Here is a 27,180-nt window from a genome sequence, read left to right as displayed (position 1 = left end):
AGAGAATACGGGAAATTGACCGTAGTAATTTGGAAAAATCACTTTCTGTTGTGGACAATGGGTTAATGACTCTGTCTTCCAGAATATATTCACTGGACAGTATTGTATCCTCTGCAATCGATATAATAGTGCAGGACTTACTAATGTTACAACATGGTCAGTCTCAATTACGTTCTATTGTACAGCTTGGCTGGACGTTACAAAATCTGCGTTCAGGCTACGTGCCTTGGCGTTTAATCAACACAACGTCATTATTCACTATCTTTAACCTTACTGATACACAAATCAGCTTGGCACAAAAGGGAGCAGAATATACAATTCTGAGCATTGAAAAACTTGAGAGATTACCATTGACCATGTCAGAACGACCTGTCATTGAATGGATAACACATGGGATAATAACTATTCCGATAACGACTTTCCAATTTCGATACTGCCAAAAGTATATACAGGCAGGCCAGTATGAAAGGTTGGGTAAAGGATACATTAAGTCAACATGGAACCTACCTTATACACACACATGTTATAGTGAAAAAGGACAGAGTGCATTTCTTAGTGGTAATAATTGTGAAAAATCACTAAGTGGTATACTTCTGTGTCAGGGTATAAGTTTACATGGGGCCTGTGAGGGGACTTCAAATTACCTTTCATGTCACCAGCTCGGCACACCTGCAACGCGAATAGAGCCATTCTTTAGACGGCTTTCTAACGGGAGCTACATTCTAATTATGGATCACAGATGTTGTGGCTTGCTGCCAGGAAAACCTTATCTAGTAAGCGTGAGCTCCATGGTCACTTGCTGTGAGCGAGTATTGTTTCCAAACGACACTCCAGACAGGGAGGGAAAAATTTGGCCCAATTTGAAAATCTCTTCTATTCGAATTGATAGTTTAAGCAGAATGAAGACTGTGCTCCTACAGACACCAGTTCATTTGACGTCGTCAAAAGAAACGTATGATCTCCAAGTTCAAGGACAACGGAAGAGATACATGCATTGTTATCGACAAATTGCCCCCTACACTTCGCAGAAATGCTAAACGAAATCTTAAACATTTCTGATACGAATGGTATCGCGAGTGTATTTACGGCAGTTTTTTCGGGACTGTTAACCCCATTCAAAGCAGTCCTGGGTATTTTTCCTAATTTTGTCCATTCTGTCTTTGGCGGACTTCCACTCCTGTTGGGACTCATAGCAGGCATCTTATTTTTGCTACTCCTGCTTCGTTATGGCAAGCCATGTCACAGACAAGACTCCAGCAACAATGGAAGAAACGATCCTAGCTATACGCTATCGGGACCGCATAACTAAAGTCCTTGGATTAGCCCGGCTGAGAGATCGGAATATGACCTGGTTTCTTTCATTCAGACCCATATGGCAGACTTGTGTCTTACCTGTGTTAAGATGTATGCTATGCGGCGCAGAATGCGTGTTGGACACCTGTCTTACACTACAATCAGAAGTACCATTGGATACAGATACCTTGTTGGGTCCAGTAAAGGCTCAGGCATTGTGCTGTCCCCAGCGGCTACCTATCCTGATGACGGCATTCGTGGAGACTTCACCACTACGATTGAAGGGTAGTGAAGTACAAGATGAGAGCAGCATCAACCAGGTACGACCTTCTGTAAGCAATGCTGATCGAAACATTAATGAAAGCGATCATGCGCACGACTGCATGGTAGCGACATTCTCCAACCTAGTCGAACTTTCACCTGAGGCAGTAGACTGTTTTTTTGAAAGTCTGTCTGACATGATGTTTTCACCCGAACAGAAAGAATGACTTTAAGCAAACGAGCACACAGCGTTCCCTGAACTCTGAATTTGGCCTTCAGCTTTAAAAAACAAAGCTATTGAGAACAATTTTTTCTTCTTCCCCTGAAAACGAAAACTTTTTTTGCCAAATCCAAAATATTTACCTTTTTTGGCACTTATCTTCTGCTTAAGGTAGAACTATTCTTAGAGAACAGAGCTTCTATTTTTAGGAACTCTAGAGACAATACATTAACTCAGCCTCTAGCGTATTTACAAGTAACTGTATTTATATGTGATGGAGTGGTCTCGCACTTTTTCTTCTGTATTAAGAGCCATTTTATGTGTAATTTCGCAAATCATTCATGCTGATATAAAATGTGCATCCTTTTTGAATGATTACACTGCTTGAATGCATACAGTACCTATACTCATTTTCGTGTATTTCGATTATGCCATTTTTCAAATGCAAATAATGTATTTTGGGGTGGTTCGGTATACACATGCACTATTAGTTATGTTTACTATTGCTTAGGTTAGTAAATATGGACATGAATTCGTGGAGTGGGTGTAGTATGTTTATCTAGGGACCTGTATCGATACTCCTATTTCTGACCCTTGCCCGGTTATAATTCACTAATATCTACACAACGGCACAGAAACCCGTTTCATAAATTAGTCATAGCGCATGCTGTCACATTAAGCAAGCACTATTCCTCCAGCCCCCTAGAAAGCACACCGAGTTCTTAAACAAATCCAAGCCTCGAGCAAACCTGGGAAATCCCCGCCTGCTATGTTTTGATTTAGTCCAAGAACTCCTGTAAAGCACTGCAGGAACGATCAGTTCCTAGTGACATCCTTATTGACGTCTTATGTCCATCCTTACGTCAAACCCGGCACCTCTCAGGTATAAATATACCAACGCTGCCCTAAGCAGAGACACGGTGGTGATGAACCTGGAGCAGTGACTACTTGCCGGAGAGCCCAGCTGATGTGAGAGCCCACGGACGCTGCCCCTCCCCTTTTGACGCGCTGAGGAAGACGCTGTCTTTTCTCTTGCCGAGAAATCCAGCCTCCAGCGTTTCCAGCCCACCTTCGCGGGTGACTGGGATACCGAGTCCTGAGAAAGAGATACCAGCCCTCCAGCCTTCTAAATCCCAGGTACTGAACTGACTAAACCCTTATAGAGAATTCTTGAGTCAGATTCTTGGCAAAACAAACTTAACTTAAACTGCTACTTACTTACTCCCTCCCATGTATTAGGCTTAGGTCAGGTACACCGGGGTAGGCGTAGTTAGAAGCACCAGTTGAGTACGATTAGTCAATGTATATATGTATGTATATCTTTTATCCATTTTAAACTATCATATGGCTAAGAAACCATATCAATGCTTTTACAGTATTATTTTATATCCTGCTTTTACTGTATGCACTTTACTTAACTATAAGTATTGCAATTGTGGCGATTCATTTATCTTGTATGAGAAAAGAGACTGATCAATAAATAACACCTTTTATTGAAAACGCCCGTCTCTTCTTTTCTCTACAATCTGGTGAAACTAAGTATGCACGTATTGACTGAGTAAAATAGCTGTCTTTTGTTTTCACACAACTCTAGAGATTTACTCTTGATCAGGGAGAGCAAAGTTGTCATGTTCTATGGTTGTCAGAAACTAAATCCCTTCTTGTCTATCCAGGGAGGTTAAAACCCTCCTCGTCTATTCGAGAAAGTTTCTAGTGAACTCTGAGCTAGCTGGCACACAAAACTTAAGTCTAATATCGACAGTAGAAGACCTAGTTAACCTCTGTCCTACGTCTATACTATTGAAGATATTATTCCAATGCGCAGAGCCTATTGGGAATATAGGAACTACACTACAGCATAGTCCCTGCTATCCCAATTAAATTTCTTTGCTTTCTTGTTTATCTAATTTCTATTCCATATTAATTAACACATTTTTTATCTCTTCCTTCTCTGCAAAACCTGCAATGCGTCTTCCAGTTTTTTGGTCTTGTCAATGGCATTTGCCAATTTTCTTTCTGCATTTGTAATTACCATTTGCATTAACTTCTTAGACCAATCCATGGTATCCGGTTGCCATTGTGCCAATAGATCTGTATCCAAATCACTCAATGTTGGTAATACAAATATTTGAAGGACTCTTGGGACCCTACCACATTTTATATAACTTTCCAAGGTGGTCTTCTCCCACCATTTATTTACTTCCACAATCCGCATTTGCTTCAATTCTTTTACCATCTAAAGGGGAGTTGTTTCCACAGTCCCAGCTCTCCATTTAGCTTCTCTGTAGTCTTCCTCATGGTGGCTAAAAAGTTCTTTGGCTTTCAGCTTTCTTTTCGCCCTTCTCTCTGCCATCCTCCCTAGGTAAGTCTTCAATAACTTCCAGATGTTATTAGTAATTATTCAAATTCCACTCTCTGTATTTGTTATAATATTATTGCTTCATTGACGTTTTGTAGCGAATTTTCCACCTATTGTATGTATTTCTGTTTCTCACTTTGGTTTAGAGAAACTGGATTCACACTCCCCTGGTGTGTACACAGGAAGAGACAAGAAGTCGTAATCACCAAACTCTGACTTCTTTCACATGCAAAGACTAATTCCGTTCAATCGGATCTATGCCTGTGTTTGAGGAGTTCAAAGTAATGCCGCAGGCTCAGCTCGGGAGGGTCCGGGCAGGGGTAGGCACACCTGCGCCCGCCTCCACCGGAGCGTGAAGAAGTCCAATCCTCTCACCCTTTCCATCCCATACTCACCTTTTCTCTTGTGTCATCTCCTTCATAGAAACAGGCAGAAGCTGCAGTCCCTCTTGCTTTCATGTGAACTTTGTCACCGGATAGGATAGGATAGTTATTTTTGAAGTGCTCGAATGCCGTGGCGTCTTGGCACAGAGTGTGTGCGTGGGGAGACTGGGCTGTAGAACCAAAGATTTAACTTGAAGGGAACAGCCAGGTCTTCAGCGTTTTCCTAAAGATCATCCGATTGGATTGAAGTCCCATGGTGGAAGGCAATTTATTCCCTATCTTAGCTGCACAGTGTGATAAGCTCTGACCCCTCCCCCCCTCCCACATCTTGCTCTATGAATTCTGGGGGTGTGGACGAGACCGGAGTTTGTGGATCTAAGGGTTCTAGTGGGAGAGTACCAGGCAAACAAATTCTGGATCACCCCTGACCTGCCTCCATATAGAGCCTTGTACCCCATACAGAGGGCCTTAAATTCCACTTGTTGCTGGACAGGAAGCCAATGAAGTGACCTTATGCCCACCGAAGTGGAGTGGCCTATAGGTATGTTTAACAACAATCGAGCCGCCGCATTTTGTAATGACTGTAGTTTCATTCTCGGAGACTTGTCAATGCCCATAAACAGCACGTTGCAGTAGTTTAATTTTGAAAGAAAAAGGGCTACTACAACAGTTTTTTGAAGCTCCTGTGGAATAAAGGGAAAGATCTTACGTACATTTTTCGTAAGAAAAAGCAAGAGGAGATAAGTCAATTGACCTGGGCTGAAAAGTTGAGCTGATCGTCAAAGATCACTCCAAGGTTCCAGACTTTAGTGGTAGGGCAGGGACAATCACCTGCCTCTGTTGGCCACCAAGTTTTGTTCCACAGTGAAAGATCCTTACCAAACTCCAGTACCTCTGTCTTGTCAGTGTTTATCTTAAGAAAGTTTAGGCTCATGAAGCTCATAATATCTGTCAAACAGGCATGAAAGCCGCTGGCAATGATCTCTTGTTGTTTCGAAACCGATATTATGAGCTGGGAGTCATCAGCATAGGATGGGTACGCTGCTTCACATCCGGGTGTGCATGCCGGTATCCACACTCTATTATGCAACTGACAGCTTCTCCCAAACCCCGAAGTGTGGATGTTCCCACTGGATAGAGAAGCAGATTGCACAGGAGGGTGCGTTTTCCAGGATCTTATTTTTTTATATATATATAAATCTCCCAAATGGTGCAAAACAAAGTGACCTCCGTAGTTTGGTGTTAGCCTTCAACAGGGTCATAGAATTTTTCAACTGGAGTGTCCATTTAAAGAGGCATGCCTCAACCACCACCAATTAAAATACAGCACACCATTTGAACATTTACATATAGTTCTATTTATGATCTAAGTGACAAGAATTTCTTTCATTACTATTTCTTTCAAAAAGTGAACTTCATATTCTACATAGATCCCATTCTACAATAAAATCCCTTGGATGGCATTGCTTAGGGCATCAATTGTAATAGATTTCTATAAAATGTCATTGCGCAAAATAGCTTTTCCAGATCTCAAGGTTCTACTCCCCTAGTTCAGATTCTTATATTTTCTGGTTATGCCTTCATATTTATAGTTGTGTGTGTGTGTGTGTATATATATATATACACACACACACATATATATATATATAAAATTTAAGTTAACGAGAAAATCTTCCGACGCATTTTGAAGTATAGCTTCTTGGTCACGGGTCAGTTTACATTTCACCAATAACAAATATAAGTACATGTGATCTACCAACACTGTAAAGGTAGGACTCTAAAGGGCAAACAATATTCTCTTCATTGGTGCATTAACAATTCCATTCCTGTGATGTAGGTATTAATGGCATAACTTGTAAGTATCTGTATTATTAACAAAAAAATTCAATAAACTTCATTGAGTATTGCCCCAGTGGGCTTTTTAACTCTTTTCCATAATCAATGGTAATCCAATTCTGCCCAAGTGTGCTAAATACATATACATATTGACGGTCCACCACCTTCTTACAGCAGGCGAAAATTCCAGCTCCGCTATTCGGTAGCTCCCACAGACATAAGATCTCTTGCATACTCAATGCCCTTTGTGACCTACAAAAACATAAAACATTATTAGACCCTCATACTTTTGAAATCTGAAAAGTGTAAACATACTTTCTTAGAGTCACATGCCAATGATTATTTAACTTCCAAGTTGGAGTACTCAGGAATCACAATTTCTTTCACCCTAGATGTACTAATAATTCTTCATCCCTATTCAATCCTTTGAGAAACATAGTATTATACTTGATAATCAATTTAGATTCTAATCTACGTAGTTGTTGAACCCTATTTCCCCCTCTTTCTGATACTGGGATCTGTCTAGAACACAGAATTTCACCAAGCGTGTATCCTTATTGTGTCGATTTTTAACGTGCCTAGCCACTGGGTACTGCTTATCTTCATCTGTAATGGCATGTGTCAGGGAAATGGAATTGGTAATGCACCAATGAAGAGAATATGTTTGAAAATGTATTCTCCCACGTTAAAAGATGGCCGCCAAAGTGGTGTGTTATTGTTTGTCCTTTAGAGTCCTACCTTTATGGAATTGGTAGATCACATGTACTTATATTTGTCATTAGTGAAATCTAAACTGACCCGTGACCAAGAAGCTGTGCTTTGAAACGCGTCGGGAGATTTTCTTGTTGCCTTAAATTACATGGTCACGCTTTATGGAATTTGTGCCCTGGCTGTCTTTTCTACAAAAAGGATACAAGACTATGGTATGATTTAAAAGGGGTTGCCACCCCGCTAGGGCCGACGTCACAAGTAGGCGAAGGTATCGGCTTTGAAAGGGTATATATATATATATATATATATATATATATATATATATATATATATATATCTATCAAGGCTCCAAGCATCCACAAACGATGAGTCTGTATAGAAAGCAGCACACGCAGGGGGTGATTCCTCAAAAGATTTTAATGGGGAACCTCACAGCATACGACGCGTTTCGCCAGAGGGCTTCGTCAAGTAATGCAAAGAGCCAAGGCGCTCAACTCATTTTTAAACAAACAATCTTGCATCCACATAGTCATGAAAAGCATAGAAGGACTACAATCGTGGCAACAAATGGGTCGGCCATCTTAAGATGGTAAACTCAAGCATGTGCGCATTTATAAACACATAAAGAAAACAATCGTTTCTAAATATATATACATTATTTACATGGAACCCAACATAAATATGCTTGGAATAACATGAGATATCTAGCCCATGGATGGGCATGAACATTAGTTCCATAAGCCTTCAATGCACAATAACGCCCTGAATGGGCATACCTAAAAAACACAGGAAAGCAGTGATAAAGGTACCATTGATCAGAGTACCTAACAATATAAAGGGGCAACATTCACTTCTGCTGATATAGGTATAACCCCAATTTTATGCTTGCAACATTAAAATAATTATGAAGCTAACCATGGATATCCATTCATTCTGCAATAACATGCCATCCGGCAAATTTGTGAATATTAATGCCCACGATGGGCTTTGTATCAACTGCTGCTCCTGTGAAAAGAAATGACAAGTGGATGCACCCACAAATACCGAATCAAATATTATCTTTTTACAATTGTCTAAAACCAGAATTACTGACATGAAAAGAGACCTAATAAGAATACTATTTACATATGAAGAAATGTCCTGATACAAATGGATCACAAGCAGAACAAACAAAATTAACCCAAATGAACTGAAAGTTCTTCATGCATATTAAGGCCATTCGGGTGCTTGCTCTGCAGATCAATAATATATCTGGACTCCAATCTCCGAAGTTTTTGTAGACGATCACCACCCCTGATACTAGCTGCTACACTATCGAGACAGATATAGGTTAACAGGTCCCTGTTACTCTTATGTTTTTTCTCGAAGTGCCTCGCTACGGGGTATGTGACATCTTTTTTTGCTATTGCACGCATGTACTCTAGTATCCTTAGTTTCACAGCATTGGTGGTACTCCCAATGTAGTTTAAGCCGCAAGGGCAGGTGAGACAATAAATTACATATGCAGTGGAGCACGTCAGGAACTTCGTTATCTTTTTAGGTGTAGAAAGACCTGGAACATTATAAGCAAGCGTCCGCTTGCTATATTTGCAGGCCTTGCACCGGCCACATGGATAGAAGCCATTCAGGACAGGGAGTTTCGATTTCTTCTCAGGAGCAATGTAATCACTTGAGACCAGCTGGTCTCTGAGAGATCTCGCCTTCCTGAACGTTACAAGAGGATTACTGGGTAACTCAGCTTTGATGGTATTGTCTGACATAAGAATATTCCAATTCTTTTTAAGTATCTTTTTAATTTGCCCAGCATTACTGGAAAAAGTGGTAATGAGACAAAATGCCCCATTTTTGGTTTTGACAGTTTTTTTCGGCTCCAACAGTGATTTCCTCTGCATCTTGTTGGCTCGGTCAAAAGCACTAGTAAGCACTTTTTCACTGTAACCCCTTACCCTGAATCTCTGAAGACTAGCGGCCGCTGCCTTCTTAAAATCATCAGGATTTGAATTATTACGCCTAAGCCTCAAAAGTTCCCCATACGGTATACTTTCGACCAATTGGCGTGGATGGCTACTGGTGGCAAAAAGAGTGGAATTGCCTGCCGTCTCTTTTCTGAATAATTTGGTTTGCACCATACCCTTGTCATCAATATACACTGTCAGATCTAGATAATTGACTGAGCTCCTGCTGATATGCCCTGTGAATTTTAAATTCATATCATTATTGTTTAACACGTCTATGAACACATTAGCAGATTCCACAGGACTATCAAGAATAATAAATAAGTCGTCAATATAACGATGCCATCCTATGATTCTGTTTTCCCACTCCGGATTGATTACTTTCCAGGTGGCCTGTTCTTCCCATCTACCTACAAACAGGTTGGCAAAGCTGGGAGCCGAGCAAGCTCCCATGGCGACTCCTGAGATCTGCCTGTAGAGCTGGTTGCTGAAAAGAAAGATGTTATTTTTCAAGCTGAAACTCATAAAATCAAGCAACATCTTATTGTGTTCATAATAACGGATAGGACGTTTATCTAGAAAGCTCGCCATAGATCTTAAGCCATCCTCATGTGATATACATGTGTATAAACTGGCGATTGATCTGCAGAGCAAGCACCCGAATGGCCTTAATATGCATGAAGAACTTTCAGTTCATTTGGGTTAATTTTGTTTGTTCTGCTTGTGATCCATTTGTATCAGGACATTTCTTCATATGTAAATAGTATTCTTATTAGGTCTCTTTTCATGTCAGTAATTCTGGTTTTAGACAATTGTAAAAAGATAATATTTGATTCGGTATTTGTGGGTGCATCCACTTGTCATTTCTTTTCACAGGAGCAGCAGTTGATACAAAGCCCATCGTGGGCATTAATATTCACAAATTTGCCGGATGGCATGTTATTGCAGAATGAATGGATATCCATGGTTAGCTTCATAATTATTTTAATGTTGCAAGCATAAAATTGGGGTTATATCTATATCAGCAGAAGTGAATGTTGCCCCTTTATATTGTTAGGTACTCTGATCAATGGTACCTTTATCACTGCTTTCCTGTGTTTTTTAGGTATGCCCATTCAGGGCGTTATTGTGCATTGAAGGCTTATGGAACTAATGTTCATGCCCATCCATGGGCTAGATATCTCATGTTATTCCAAGCATATTTATGTTGAGTTCCATGTAAATAATGTATATATATTTAGAAACGATTGTTTTCTTTATGTGTTTATAAATGCGCACATGCTTGAGTTTACCATCTTAAGATGGCCGACCCATTTGTTGCCACGATTGTAGTCCTTCTATGCTTTTCATGACTATGTGGATGCAAGATTGTTTGTTTAAAAATGAGTTGAGCGCCTTGGCTCTTTGCATTACTTGACGAAGCCCTCTGGCGAAACGCGTCGTATGCTGTGAGGTTCCCCATTAAAATCTTTTGAGGAATCACCCCCTGCGTGTGCTGCTTTCTATACAGACTCATCGTTTGTGGATGCTTGGAGCCTTGATTTACATAACGGGTACACCCCCGTTTTGGCGTGCACCCGCTCATGCGTGCAGCTAGCTGGTGTTTGGAGCTATATATATATATATATATATATATATATATATATATATATATATATCGAAGCTTGTCACACAGAACAACAAAGTCCGAATACTTGTAACAAAGAGCCGACCCAAAGGTGCTGGTGAACGGTGTTTATTCCGTAAGAGCCAGCGCTGCCGCCATGACGCGTTTCGCCTCCAAGGAGGCTTGATCACATGACAAACAGCGAGCATCGAGCTGGACTTTTAAAGTGACAGTGCATTACATTGTGTCATAGAAATGAAGGAAATACTTCATAACGTGATTGCTGCAAACATATACACCGGAATAGTGGATAAAGCCCTAGTGGGCTACCATGATTCAAGATAAAGCAATCTACATATTTACAACCAATTATATATATAAATTGATAAATACAAGCTAAAAACATGTAGAAATCGCAAAACTTGATCAATAAGAAACACTAACATGTATATGCACACGATAAGTAAATTCATCTATGTACATTCTGAAGTGTTAAAACCCTAAATATTCCGATATGTATAAAAGAATATAGTATTTACAAATAGTGCAAATAATGAGAATTCGATAGCAGCAAATGGATGGCACAAAGAGAATATGCATTCAAAATTGGGCCCAAGTGGGCAAGTCACAATAGTAGTCATAGGCATATAAAGTGCATAATATAAAGTGCAAAGTTTAACAAAGTGCAAAGTATTAATCATTGGTGATTCCAAAGTTAAAATCAGAAATGGTTATATACTGAAGATAAAAAGGAGAAAAATTCATCATATGTACATCAGGAAACAACTTTACAGGGAACAGTTCAATGGTTATTAAAATATCCGGACAGGCATGGGCAGGCATATAAGATGGTTCTAAAGGCAAGTGTAAAGGTCTTCCCTGTCATTGAGGCCATTCGGATTTTTGGTGTTTAATTCCAGAATATATCGAGTCTCAAGGAGACGGAGCTTGGCCTCACTGTCACCTCCTCTCCTCGAGGCCTCAACACAATCAATTTAAAAGAATAAAAGTAAATCAGGGACACCTAGATGTTTGTCCTGGAAATGCCTGGCAACCGGATAATTCTGGTCATGTCCAGAAATTGCCCGTATGTGTTGGAGAATCCGCTTGTGGGCGGGCAGCTTAGTGCTGCCCACATATTGTAGCCCACACGGGCACTCCAACACATAGACGACATATTCTGTTTTGCATGTGAGCCACTTGGAAATGGCGGTAGGATGCTCGGAAAAAGGACTTTTGAAATGTGTCCTATTGCTGCCAAAGCGGCAGGCCTTACATTGGGGGCAAGTCTTGAAACCCTTCCTCAATGCTGACCAGGTTGTAGACATCTTAGGTTCTAAAGTATTGTTAACTAGAGCCTTGGACATTGAGGGGGATCTTCTAAAAGTAAGAATCGGTTTAGTGTCCACCATGTGACCAATCACAGGGTCACTGCGAACTAAATTCCAATTCTTATTGATAATTTTTCGAAGAGCCCCGTGTTGTCGGTTGAATGTTAAAATAGCTCTGGAAGAACAAGTTTGAGCATCCTTGGTCACATCATAATTCAGTTGAGCATTCCTCATTCTGGGTATTAATGCTTCCTGCCTGCTGACTGAGTTGGAACGTGTGATGGCCTTGGCCAAAGTTTCAGTGGAATAGCCTCTAGCCAGGCAGCGTAATCTGCATGCCTCCTGCGCAGCCGCGCATTCGGCATCTGTACTGCAGATTCTTCTTATTCGGAGCATTTCCCCAAAGGGAATGCTCCGAATTAAATGTGCTGGGTGTTGACTGTTGGAGTGCAAGATGGTATTTCCTGCACTCGGCTTCCTGTACAGTCTGGTGTTAAGACTAGTGCCCTCCACAAGTACCTCAACATCTAAGAAACAGATAGACTCAGTGCTATAGTTTGCCGTGAAATTAAGATTAATGGTGTTTAAATTAATCAAATCAACAAACTTTCTGGCCTCTTCCTCACTGCCCCTCCAATCAAGAAAACATCATCAATATAACGCAAATACAAAACAATATTGTAAGAAAAGAAATCATGGTGCTGACCGACTAGGACCTGTTCCTCCCATAGCCCAACGTGAAGACACGCGTAGCTAGGTGAGAAACAGGCCCCCATCGCCACACCTCTGACCTGGTGGTAAATTGCGCCATTGAAAATGAAGAAATTTTGTTCTAGGCACATTCTGGTCATGTCAACCAGCATTTTATTGTGTGCCGTAGGGAGAGGTAAGTCTTTATTCAGGTAATGGTCCAAAGCCCTGAGTCCATCCACATGTCTGATTGAGGTATAAAGGGATGAAACATCCAAAGTCATGAGTACCATGTTGTCCTCCCAAATGAAGTGTTCAATTTTAGCAAGAAAATCAAAGGAATCCTTAACATAGGAAGGAAGATTTTTAACATGGCTTTGCAAAAAAAAGTCGATGTATTTAGACACGTGTTCCAGAGAACTGTCTATGGCCGAGATAATCGGACGGCCAGGTGGTACATGGGTGTCTTTGTGAATCTTGGGGAGTAAATACCAAGAGGGAATGACAGGATAATCCTTCTTAAGGTATTTGAATTCCTCATGTGTGAGTAACCCCGCACTTCTCCACACTTGTAATTTTTGATGTTGTGCAGTCCATGTATTCTTAACAATCTGAATGTTACTTCTGCGGTAACAGGATATGTCATTTAGTTGTGAATCCGCCTGTTGTAAATACATATATATATATTTATATATATATATACACATATGCTTCAGTAGGAGGAAATCATTTTTTTACTTGCCTATATCTTTGGCATCATTTGACGAATCTTCACAAAATTTTGCCAAAAAAATATGCAGTTGATTCTTGCTGTACATGAAATGTTTTGAGGTGATACGTCAAGTAGGAAAACTGAGAAAAAGGAAGGGCCAATAAAAGTGTGTTTCCCATGTTAATCCCCATAAAAGCTGGATGTATGGGTAAGTGGGTGGATGTTTGACTGGGCGTATGGGTGAGTGGGTGGTTGTTTGCACATCAAGTATTTTTGTGAGTGGCTATATAGATGAGTGATTGGGTAAGTGAGTGATTGGGTAAGTGAGTGATTGTATTGATGTGTGAATGGGTATGTAAATGGTTTTGTAGATAAGTGAATGGATGTGTGCAAGGCTTTATGGGTGACTGAGTAGCTATATGGGTGAGTGAGTGGCTGTATGAGTGAGTGGTTGTGCGAGTGGCTGTTTGAATGGCTATGTGAGTGGTTGAATGGGTGTGTGAGTGGTTGTATGGGTCTAATAGTGGGTATGTGAGTGAATGGGCGAGTGAGGTTGTGTGAGTGGCTGTATGAATGAGTGGGTCTGTAGCTGTATGGGTCTGTGAATGGGTATGTGAGTGGTTGTGTGAGTGGGTGTATGAGAGGTTGTATATGGTGTGAGTGGCTCTGTGTAGGATGTCATCAGTGATGTAATTAGTGGTGTCATTTGAGATATCATCAGTGATGTCACTGGCCATGTAATGAGTGATGTAATATGTGAGGTCATAAGTAGTGCATTTCAGGGGTGTAAGTTATAGTTAGCTCAGTGAAATGAATTTCTCTGGTTGGTGTTTTCTGATTATATATATATATATATATATATATATATATATATATATATATATATATATATATATATATATTCATTTACTGAAAAAACCATAGGTTTCACACCAGTTATAGTTAGCTGGAAATTTTACTGACATAAAACTATTGAAATTCCCACGTTATAGTTAGTTGGATTCACTATAACTTGCGCGTCTGCAATGCACTGCTGATGACGTCACATATTACATCACTCATGACATGGTCAGTGACATCACTCATGACATCACTGATGACACCATCCAGTGAATGTGTGTCTTTCTGAAAAATAAATATGTTTTATATATGTATATATAAAGGTCGATGGAAGAATATATGTTTAAATAAGTGTCTAAATGGATGTTTGTTTGTTTTTTAAATTGATTGGTTAACTGGCTTATTAAGTGTATGTTAGTGAATACATATATTGGCGAGTAATGTTTAAATATTTAAATATATGTATCAGTGTTTCACTTTGTGTATAAGTGGCTGCATGGGTTGGTGAGTAGCTACATGTGTGTGTATATGGGTTATTATTATTTTTTTAGTATAAGTATGAGTGTCTTTATGGTTTGGTGGGGGTATTACTTAGCACATAAATGCATCAATGACTGACTCACTGTTTGTATGTGTTTTGAAGACAGCATATGTGCAGGACTGTATGGGTGGATGAGTGTGTATATGTGTGTGTAAGTGAGTGAATGACTGTCTCACTAGTGTCTTTATCAGTAACTACATATGTTTTAATCTAGTATATGTGAGTATTGATGTATATAAGTGAGTATATGTGAGAGTGAGAGATTGTAAGAGTTCCTGTTTAAATTAGTATGTGTTTCCATAAGTGATTGTTTAAGAGAGTAAGTATGTGTAAGTTTCCTTAGAGGTAAAGTGGTAGTGTGTGTATAGCTGTATATGCAAATAAATGGATGTTCAATAGTTTATTTGCATGTGTGAGTATGTGTGTGAGTAACTTTTGGATGACTGTCGGTGTGTAACAGGATGTATAGGTGTATCACTACATATGATGAGTGGGTATATGTATGAGTGACTATATAGAACTGTTGCTGAATGAGTGGATGTGTATATAGATGGTGGAATTATTGAATTGGTTGTTGTAACTGGTATGGGTATCTCCATTTTTTTGTACATTTTAGTTTATATTTTTGAATATGTCTTTCAGGGGTTACATTACACTGAAAGGAGGTCTATCACTCTGTCACAAGGATGGTGTCATCAGTGATGTCATGAGTGATGTCACTGACCATGTCATGAGTGATGTAATATGTGACGTCATCAGCAGTGCATTGCAGGCGCGCAAGTTATAGTGAGTCCAACTAACTATAACGTGGGAATTTCAATGGTTTTATGTCAGTAAAATTCCCAGCTAACTATAACTGGTGTGAAACCTATGGTTTTTTCAGTGAATTTAATAGGTTTTTTAAATGCTAATTCCTAACTATAACTGGTGTGAAACCTATGGCTTTTTCAGTGAATTTCATAGGTTTTGTAAATGCTAATTCCTAACTATATATAGGGCCTCAAACCTATGTTTTTTTCAGTGAATTTCAAAGGTTTTTTAATAGCAAATCTCTATAGGTATGAAATATAATATTTTTTTATAATGCATTTTATATTGTATATTTATGTAATACTATTTTTTTTTATGTATATTTTTCCCTTTTTTTAAAAAAAATTTTTTGCCTTGGTGCGCTCCCGGTGCGCGTACCGGTGAGCGCACCGGTAAGCGCAGTGTTGCGGCGCCCCCCGGTGCGCGTACCGGTGAGCGTCCCGTTTGCGCTATTGGCGCGAACGAAAACATCATCGTGACGTATCGCGTAGCCGCGTGATGCATCTTATGAAGCACGGCGTAAGCGCATCCGGAAGCGCCCGAGCGCATACGATCGCGCAATGTAAGCGCCCCTGGGCGCGCCCCGACGCGCTTACGCTACGCGCCCCGGTGCGCGCCCCCGGGCGCGTAGCGTAAGCGCGTCGGGTCAGGTGACCTGAAAATAACACTTTTCATTGGTTCAGAACAGTTTTGTTTTCCAAATGATGAAAGCCCCCACCTTTTTTCCTCATTCTCACTTTGTTCTTTGAGTGAGGAAGACCTGTTTCTATTCATTGAGAAATGGCTACAGTATCAGCAGGAGCATCTGCACCACCACCACCACCACCACAAGGACCACCACAACACCACAGTGGTGGGGAGGAGGAGGAGGAGAGGCAGTTCCTGCCTGAAGATAATCCCCCCTATAAACCAAAGGAGCACATTGTGTGGGAGTTTTTTAAAATCCCAAGGGGACTAAAGAAAGTCAATGCGCCAAAAGAGACAGGTCTGATCTGTGGCTCTGTACTTTCCAGGGGGAACCCTGCCAAAAAGTATTCTTTTGGCAACTATACCATGATTCGCCACATGCAACGCAGGCATCCCAACAACTATTCTGCGGCAAAGGTCAGAGAACTGACCAGAAACCCTCCCCAATCTTCTCCCAGCAACTCCAAAAGCAAACAACCCACTCCATCGGGTCCAGAGGCAAGAAAGATGGTCCCAAACATCCAAACCCAGTTTGGAGATTTTAAAATAATTTGTATATATTGCGGGACTACAATTTCCTATGGAGAGAAAAGTATAAAACTAATCAACCGTGCAGGAGACAACCACAACTGCAGAAAAAACCTTAATTTTTTCCTGATTTTTTTGCTCCAGTTGAGCCGTTTGCAATTACCTGTTTTTTGTTTGTCCCCATAAAAATTACAACAAAAAAATTAAATTGTTCATAAAAGCCAAAAAAAGTTAAAAAAAAATAAAAAAAACAATAAAAAAAATATAAAACAACAAAAATAATACAAAAAACAGTTATTTTTAGAACTACCTCCAATTTATAAAAAAATGCTAAATTTTTAAAAAAACTCTGTCATTCTTTTTTCTCCAGGTACGCTGCCCGGTACGCTCCCCGGTGCGCGTACCGGGAGCTCACCCCGCGAAAATCAATAAAAAAAAATATAAAAATGTTTGCCCCGCGGGGCCCTTTTATGACCCCCACATCAAACCTAGGGGTCAGGGGGGGTCTACCCTGCCCCCTTATGGTGATTTACCCCTTTGTTTTTGCCACCTCTTGTGTCTCGATCCTACCGAGACACAAGATGGCGGCCGCTCCGGACTGTTTGGAATGTTGACAGACACCAGAGAGCCAATCAGCTTTCCGCTCGCATACTCGCGTAGGGCGCTGGTACGCGCCCCGGTGCGCGTACCGGGGAGCGCTTATAGATATATATATTTTCTTGAACCTAAATTACTCAAAATCCACTGGAGCACATATCTTGAGACATAGCAAAGGCACATCGGACTACCAGTCCCTACAATTTTGCCAAGTTTGGTGGAAATCCATTCAGCCGTTTGGGCTAAAAGTGAGTCCAACCGCCCTATGGAAATTAACATGGGGAAAACACATTTTAGGACCCCCCTTTTACCCCGGCCCCCGCTTGACAAATCCCCCCCAAACTTTCAGGGAAGGAGCGGAGCGGAGCTGGCCATTTTCTTAGAGAAATTCAGCCAATTCTGTCCATCAACGCCAAAGTTATTCCCAATAGAATGTTGTGGATTTCCTATGGAAACTAGGTCCTAACTATAACTACCTACTGGCGACCGCCAGTAGGTGATATATATATATATATATATATATATCACACTGTATGGCTCGTTTTTTTCCCCCAGAACGGCGCTGCAGATTGTGGCTGCGGTATTCCTGCGGATGAGCCCGCCCGCTAAATTATTCAAAAACAAGGATTCCTCCGTCAGAGGATATCGTGGAGTCGCGGGAAAATCCAATTAGAATCCACAAGGTTTACTTCAAGTTCGTTTTATTTGTAATCCATTTGGTGTCAAAAAACAAGGCAAAAACCAACGCGTTTCGACAGCCTCCGCTGTCTTGGTCACGGTTAGTTTGGAATTGAGCGTTGCCACAACTTATACACCTAGTTCAATTTTGGAAAGGAAAACAACAAAGTCACTCCCCCTAGGGGCTTTGCCACCAACACATGATCATTATGTCACAGTGAAGTTACTCTAGGGATTATGGGTGATGTAGTACACCGTTAATTCATTTCATTCTATTATGTCACATTCACTTTCTATCCTTTTGCACACTTTTGCACAGGAGCAGCAATATGTTAGTTTTACAACATAAATTATGCCCAAATATTGTGTACAATACTTGTGGCCCTCCAGTGGGCTTGTGGATAATAAATTACGCTGTTGTCGCATATTTGTGCGTGGAAAATTATGTTGTTGTTTTGGTGTGCAAGGTGATTGTGGTAAGCCCTTTGTGATAAAGGGGATGTTTCTTTTGTGGAAGTAACCGCCCTCCAGTGGGCCATGACATACGGTGAATGATCAATGTGTGTGCGTTTTTATTTTTATATTATATATGTATGTTTGTGAATGTTGTCCGCCCTTCATTGGGTATTTTGCGGTCTATTGTTGCGATGATGGTGCTTTGCTATAGTTTACTCCTTGTAGGACAGTGTGTGTGGCATTGCAACTAGTGATAGAAAATTGTGAAAGGTTAAAATTAAGTTACAAAACGTGATGCTACCTGTTGAAACAGTTTAGGTCACAATTACAGTCTAAATTTATATTCACAGATGTATGTATAGTTCTTCAGATTGATTGAGACCAAAAGGGGTCATTGTCCTAAAGTTCAAGATATGTCTTGATTCTTTTTGCCGTAAATGTTTTTCATTGTGTCCACCTCTGTCAGACAGGGTCATTGTCTCTATGCCCCAGAAACGTAAAAGTTTCCAATCCCCGTTGTGGTGGGAGTTCATATGTTTTGCAACTGCGTTGCTTCTGTCTCTGTGTGTCGTAGCACGGGCGTGTTCCAAGATGCGTTTTTTAAGCTCGCAGATTGTGCTGCCTATGTATCTAAGTTTGCAGGGGCATTCGATCATGTAAATTGTGTATTGACTGTTACATGTAATGCATTCCCTGATCTCCCATATCTTTTTGTTTGGCATCATTACTTCTCTTGTGGGTTACGCAATTTCGCATGCTTTGCAGTTGTAACATTTTACAAAGCCCTTGGATTTCAGCCAAACTCTTTTTTGGGATGTTTTTTTGTAATGACTGTGAATCAGTTGATCTTGTAAATTTCTGGCCCTCCTATACTTGATAACTGGATGGGTGCCCATTTTTTTGCCAATAACTGGATCTAGTTGTAGAATTTTCCAGTTCTTTTTCAAAATTTGATTTATTTTTTTTGATTCTTGGCTGTAGTTTAAGATCAATCTGATTGGTTCCTCCTCTTGATGTTGTTTGGACGTTTTTTGTTGTAAACATTCCATTCTTGATTTTTGGTTGGCTCTCTCCCAACATTTTTGGACCATTTTCTTGTTGTACTTTCTTTTTTCAAAGCGTTTTATGGTGTTCTTGCTCTGTTTATTCCATTCTTTTGTGGAATAAACCACATTTGTGGCTGTGGTTTCACCGGAAAACCACAGCCACAAATGCAACTCTGGAGGCAACAAGCTTTCATCAGCAATCGTTAATAACAAGCATACCATACGGGGAATTTCTCCGGTTGAGAAGAATTTGCAGCGAGGAAAAAGAATGGAATAAACAGAGCAAGAACACCATAAAACGCTTTGAAAAAAGAAAGTACAACAAGAAAATGGTGCAAAAATGTTGGGAGAGAGCCAACCAAAAATCAAGAATGGAATGTTTACAACAAAAAACGTCCAAACAACATCAAGAGGAGGAACCAATCAGATTGATCTTAAACTACAGCCAAGAATCAAAAAAAATAAATCAAATTTTGAAAAAGAACTGGAAAATTCTACAACTAGATCCAGTTATTGGCAAAAAAATGGGCACCCATCCAGTTATCACGTATAGGAGGGTCAGAAATTTACAAGATCAACTGATTCACAGTCATTACAAAAAAACATCCCAAAAAAGAGTTTGGCTGAAAACCAAGGGCTTTGTAAAATGTTACAACTGCAAAGCATGCGAAATTGCGAAACCCACAAGAGAAGTAATGATGCCAAACAAAAAGATATGGGAGATCAGGGAATGCATTACATGTAACAGTCAATACACAATTTACATGATCGAATGCCCCTGCAAACTTAGATACATAGGCAGCACAATCTGCGAGCTTAAAAAACGCATCTTGGAACACGCCTGTGCTACGACACACAGAGACAGAAGCAACGCAGTTGCAAAACATATGGACTCCCACCACAACGGGGATTGGAAACTTTTACGTTTCTGGGGCATAGAGACAATGACCCTGTCTGACAGAGGTGGACACAATGAAAAACATTTACGGCAAAAAGAATCAAGACATATCTTGAACTTTAGGACAATGACCCCTTTTGGTCTCAATCAATCTGAAGAACTATACATACATCTGTGAATATAAATTTAGACTGTAATTGTGACCTAAACTGTTTCAACAGGTAGCATCACGTTTTGTAACTTAATTTTAACCTTTCACAATTTTCTATCACTAGTTGCAATGCCACACACACTGTCCTACAAGGAGTAAACTATAGCAAAGCACCATCATCGCAACAATAGACCGCAAAATACCCAATGAAGGGCGGACAACATTCACAAACATACATATATAATATAAAAATAAAAACGCACACACATTGATCATTCACCGTATGTCATGGCCCACTGGAGGACGGTTACTTCCACAACAGAAACAACCCCTTTATCACAAAGGGCTTACCACAATCACCTTGCACACCAAAACAACAACATAATTTTCCACGCACAAATATGCGACAACAACGTAATTTATTATCCACAAGCCCACTGGAGGGCGACAAGTATTGTACACAATATTTGGGCATAATTTATGTTGTAAAACTAACATATTGCTGCTCTGTGCAAAAGTGTGCAAAAGGATAGAAAGTGAATGTGACATAATAGAATGAAATGAATTAACGGTGTACTACATCACCCATAATCCCTAGAGTAACTTCACTGTGACATAATGATCATGTGTTGGTGGCAAAGCCCCTAGGGGGAGTGACTTTGTTTTCCTTTCCAAAATTGAACTAGGTGTATAAGTTGTGGCAACGCTCAATTCCAAACTAACCGTGACCAAGACAGCGGAGGCTGTCGAAACGCGTTGGTTTTTGCCTTGTTTTTTGACACCAAATGGATTACAAATAAAACGAACTTGAAGTAAACCTTGTGGATTCTAATTGGATTTTCCCGCGACTCCACGATATCCTCTGACGGAGGAATCCTTGTTTTTGAATATATATATATATATACATACACACACACACATACACACACGTACTTTAACACACCTAAATGAAAATCATCTTCAAACATCTATCTTCATTAGAACTAACTTGCATTTCTTATTCCATTTCCTTCATCGTTTTTTTTTTACACAAAATCAAAAAGCAATTCTTAACACATAGCCAACATTTCAGTTAACTCCTTGACAGTATGGGCCCGCCGGATGTAAAATGCAGGTAAGGATCAACTTTGGATGAAAGCAAACATTTTATTTATTTATGTGTTTATTTTAAAGTTTTATATGGCATATCAACACTCCAGGGGCTTTAAGGAAACTTTACAGGGTACTTATTTGAAACTATATTATTCTGTAGTTAACATTAGAAGTACTCCTTCCAATTAAGGCACAGTGTTGTCCCAACTTTGTGATGACAAAAATAGTGCTGGGGAAAAGATTAAAGTATTTTTTAACATCCCCATACATCCTCAGCTAAGGAGACATTACATAATTTGGGTCACACTCATTATGCTTGTATCCCAACCAACCTTTTGTGACCTTTGTGGGAGTTATGCCGGTCGAGTGACTTATAAAGCTTCCCTTGCTGAATGGATAATGGCACACATCTATCCAGTGTCTGGACACACTCCATGAGGGATAAAGTAGACATCAGTGGCATTCTCCAGGTATGTACATTACATATGCCCAGCAGCCACATGGACATCGCAACTTGCATTCTCCCTTCGCTACACTCTGTGACTTATCCAAGTGATGGAAGGTTTGGCAAGGATATTTTCTGCAGCCGGGATGCCCAGATCTGAGCTCCCCAATGCTGCACTACTACTCATCCCAATGAAGGATGTCAGAGCGCTTTACATCACACGTGCATAAATGACACTTTAAATACCACTGTTTTGTTTTATTTCTTTTATAGTGCTTTAGCACTACTGTAGTGTTAATGCGCAATAAAAGAAATAAAACAAAATAGTGGTATTTAAATTGTTATTTGTGTAAAATACTTGGACGACCAACAAACCTGAAAATCTTACAGGGTTTGCATATCTCTTATATACAGGGACTGAACAAAGTCAAAAAGCATTTCCCTCTTAAGTACCTGTGAAGTGATAAAATGTAAGCCTTTGTTTATGCTCCATTGCATCTAGGTGTGAGGTTCCCGGTTGCTACCAGCCATAACACTCCAACAAAAAGAGGCCTAATGGCCCTTTAACTTCCGCTTTTGTAATGGGCGAAGCTGGAATCTGACAAACCCTTCCACGCCTGCACATTGGTGCTCGGAGCCAAAAAGCAGACGACGTGCAGGCGCTGCTGAAAGTGTCTCGGGTGTCAGAAAATTACACAGAGTTCAGCATTTAGGGAGAAGTGGGAAAGGAACGTGGCACTCCGGTGAAGGCGGCCAGCTATGCAGCAGGGAAGACGGCGTCTACCCTCGACTCGCACCCTGGTCATGGTTATCCACATAGGATGAGTGAAAAAGCACAGACTAGGTAGGTGTCAGCTAAATGTAACCAGCGCACACCATTCAAGCACTGTATATTCATATGGCTAAGCAATGACAGGTAGAGCGCTCAGCAGAAAGACACTATTGCGCATGGGACAACACACCACACAAGTTCCTCCTTCACAGCCACCTAACACAAGGGAAAAGGTCACTGGGTGCAGACTTTACCCTAGGGCCCGGTAAGGGAACAAACAAAACAATGCACCCTTTTTTATTTTTCTTCACCAATAGAAAAAGTAGTATCAGGGAATTAATTTCTTCATATCTTCTTGTTTTATATCTTTTTCGTTTCCTTCTTAGTATGGATCGCATGCCCCATTTGCATCACTGTTTTTCCCCTTTTTAGGTCGAGCAGACCTACGCTCAATGCGTGAGCATTGAGGTGTCTGCTTCAGACCTAATGCTGCCCGTACGTAGTTTTGGGGACACCAATCTGACACGCGCTTTCCCTTTGCAGTTTTTACCGCGTGAGCGCGCGTCTTAGCCGCGCTTGCGCAGACGAACTCCCAGCCCCTCGCATGCAACACAGACACAGCCAGCCCCCACCCCTCTGCACGCATACACACGCCGGCGCCCTCCACCCCTGCCGCCCCCTCTTCCCCCCCCGCCGCCCCCTCTTCCCCCCCCCCCGCCGCCCCCTCTTCCCCCCCCCACACCGTCCCCCTCCCCACACCGTCCCCCTTACAATTAAGCCTTACTCACCGCATCGCCGCCACTCCGTCCTGTCTTCTGCAGCCATTGCGGGTCATCAACTCCGTGGGCGCGGGCTTCGCGGAAAACGGAAGTCCCGCCCCACGACAGGCGTGACGCTCCCGAACTTCCGTTTTCAGGCTGCGCACGCTCGCAGCTTGTCTTTAAGCACTCGGAGAAAATGTGTGTTTTCTAGGCATCTTTTTCGTTTGTTTCTCTGCCCTAAATACACATGCCTGCGCACTTTGTGTAGCTGTCTTCTCCTCCCGTTAAACGTCTGAGGGTGGCGCGACCTGCATGTGTATTTGAGTCCCCTTGAGACTTAGTCTTCGTTACCGCCCACAACACTCTCTCCCCCTGGAGCGGGACCTGCAAACACGCGAAGTATGACTTCGAGGAGAGGAGGGCTCTCTGCGCACCCACCAGCCCAGGGCGCCAACAAAAGGGGTCTGCACCCACAGAAGGTAAGCAGGCAATTGCTCTCGTCGGGGGCTGAAGGCAAGGAGCCGGTTATTTTACCGAAATGCACACTGTGCATGTGGTGCCTGCATATGTGTGTGTTGGGGAGGGGAGTTACGAAGTGGCCAGGGTCAGTGGCGTTTGGGCGGCGTATTGGTAAAGGAGGGTTGCTGCCCCTCTGCCAGTGTGGTGTGAGGCAAGAGGGTTCCCGTGAGAGGTGGGGGCGTTTTACTGCCTCCGGTGTGTGCTGCAGGATCGGGTTGTTTACAGGAGCCCCCGTTCTAGGTGGAGAAGTCAATAATTGACTTTAGTTTGAACTCCTTCAGGTGAACGGGGCAATCGGTGCTGGGGCTCCCCATACCTGCCTCTCTTTTGTGTGCGGACAGCAAGAGGCTCGTTTTCTGCCCTGCCCTTTTGAGATCATGTGTACCCAATGCCCAATTAGCTGGCTTTGGGAGCAATCCTTCCAGGGAAGTTGAAGCAGATGGGTGGTATTGTGCATGTGCCGTGGGTCCAAGAAAAACATCCTGGCCAATGCTTTCTAGGCTTAGAGCGAGCAGCGCAGTTAATAATACTGACTTAGTGTGTAGGGCGCACCTAGCTAAATTGTCTCGCGGGGGTTTAGAGTAGATGCTGTTCGGAGCGTGTCAGCACTGGAGCGCCGGGGAGATACAGGGAGTATTTAAATTCCTGAATGGCTCAGCGCACCAAACGAGGTAAGTACGCATTTGCAGCAGGGGCATACTTCAATACTATATGATATGCGCATTTCACTCGTCAGGAACACTTTGCTTAGCGCGCTGTGCCATTGTTAGTCTGTAGGTGCTGTGTGTTTGGGTTTGCGGCAGCCTTCGAGCAAAGCATATAGAACATCCCCAGCGAACAAGTTGGCAACCTTATAAGCACAGTGCGTGGGTTGAAACATTTCCCGATAAGTGTCTTGGTAACACTGCTCTGTGCCCGCCCTTGTCCTGTCTCCTCGTCTACCGTGTTTCCTCCCGCCTCTCTTGTGCTCCCTCCCGCCTCTCTTGTGCTCTTTTTCTCCCTCGTCTACCATGTCTTTTTCTACCGTCAGAAGCCTCTTCTTTTCACCATTTCTTAGCTTAAGTCACCCGCTCTTTTGCCCACGGTCCTTATACCTATATTTTCAGCCCTGATTTAAGCCCATCTATAACCTGACATCTCCGTTCTTCCCTCACCCCCTGTGCCAAACCCTTTCCCTCTCAGACAGCCACTACCTTGCGTGCACCTCCTCTCCTCATCCCTTACATTTATCCCCTTCTCTCCTCCTCTTGCCTCTATTGTCCTCCCTCCCTTACACACATACTCTGCTCCTCGAGGTTGTCTTGGGGCAGCCTGATAGTCCACCCGATCGTGGGCTAAAATAGTAAGCGGCAGGGTCGGGGCTCAGTTGCACCAGATGAACAATAAATATCCCACTTCGGCACTTCCAGGTGTTTTTCCCCAGAGTGTGTCACTTGTTTTTATTTTCGTCACAATAAAATACACTGAACATAATATTCACAAAAGTTATTTAAAAAAGCTTAAGCTATTCCCATTATAAATTACAATAACTTTTATTTAATATTAATTATTTAAAAAAATTAAAAGCCATTGTTATTTGTAATATCAATACATCTAAGTCCCGTAAATACAACACATATTGCATTACAAATGCTATAGGTGTCACATTTGCGAAAGTTATAACTATTGGCATTGTAAATCACAAAGCTATTAATTTCGCTATTTTCAAAACCCAACACATAAATGAAAAATGTGTCATTTACAATACCAATAGCTCAAACTTTCCTAATGCGAGACCTATTGCACTGCAAATGCTTGTTTGTTTTTTTGTTGCTCGCCAATATATGTAACAATGATCTCATGTAAAAATGTACTAATGATTTCATGTACCTTTTGCCTTGTAAGCAATAAAAATTTTGGGAAAAAAAAAAACAATGCACCCTAATATGGGCCCATACACTCACCCAGTGAACACACGCCTGCACGCACAGGTAAGCTGTGTAGTGATGTACATGTGTGTACACGTGAAATACCATTCCTGCGAGTGAGCATGAGGTGGGTTCTGCCCACATTGCTGTGCGCACGTGGCGACCTTAAATGGGTGAGTTTCGGGTGCGAGATGCAGAAAGCCCACCTGGCAGCAGAACCCGACTCAGGCTCATTTGAAACTATGGCCTACAGTTTTCATTGCAGTCGGGGCTCAACTCGCTGAGTTACCTCGCGTAATAATTGTTCTTTTCTTTCTTTGTATCAGGCCAGTACTCCCAAGAACAAAAGATACGGAGAAGGCCGGCATATAGCTCCCAACTGAGTCAGATCAGTGCATAGGCGACAGAGTGGCACAGGGATGCGCTCTCCTACTGCTGCTGCTTTGAGACGTTGGGCAACGTTTCCAAACAAATGGGAACCACTTTCCAAAATGTACTGGGTTCTTTTGATGAGCCTTGACCAATGCCGTATAAATGTTGAAAAGTGAGGAAGTGGGGTCATGACACAGAGCCAGAGGAAAACGGGCCCGTCAATTAAACCTTTGAGGACCCATGATCTCAAGGAAAACTATATATTTTCAAACGTTAAAACCTAAGTATAGATAACGTTTGAATTAAAACATACATATTTTTTGAATTGCCATATTTTTAATTACATTTAAAAACAAAAATATTGAGTTTCCCAAATAATAAATACAATACATAAATTGAACAAAAGTTTGGGGAAGGCTGACCCATAACACCAGATTTTTCCACACACGATGTGAATATTAATTTACCCATATTTTAAAGTAGATCGCGTCAAACATTTTTTAACCACAACTTTAAAAAAGGTTATGTAATATACTCCCACCTCAAATGTTATCCTCCAGACACAAAAATAAGTCTTCGCGTGAGTTTTCCAAAACGAGCCTATGGGATCACAGCACAAAATAAACTAACTGAGAATAGCAATACATTAAATTCCCGAGACATTGGAGGAAAGTTCTCGGAGGGTGTTAGCCGAACATCGGTCATATCTGCAGCGAGCAGACG

The 27,180-nt window shown here is 41.4% G+C and overlaps 1 protein-coding gene across 4 annotated transcripts in view; it reads right to left on the bottom strand.

The window, feature by feature from the left end:
• PPOX (protoporphyrinogen oxidase) overlaps positions 1-27,180 on the bottom strand; it is a 377,624-nt gene that overhangs the window by 279,155 nt on the left and 71,289 nt on the right. The window contains exon 1 of one of the 4 annotated variants that reach the window (XM_078669171.1): positions 6,517-6,532. The exons of the other annotated variants lie outside the window; for them this stretch is intronic. The gene's annotated coding sequence lies outside the window, so the exon portion shown is untranslated. Of the gene's footprint in view, positions 1-6,516; positions 6,533-27,180 lie in introns of those variants that run through there. 4 annotated transcript variants of the gene reach the window in all.

This window comes from Lissotriton helveticus, chromosome 12, assembly GCF_964261635.1.
Source record: "Lissotriton helveticus chromosome 12, aLisHel1.1, whole genome shotgun sequence".
NCBI classification, from domain to species: Eukaryota; Metazoa; Chordata; class Amphibia; order Caudata; family Salamandridae; genus Lissotriton; species Lissotriton helveticus.
Note: the sequence above shows the minus strand (reverse complement) of the source record. Positions and strands in the feature narration are given on the sequence as shown.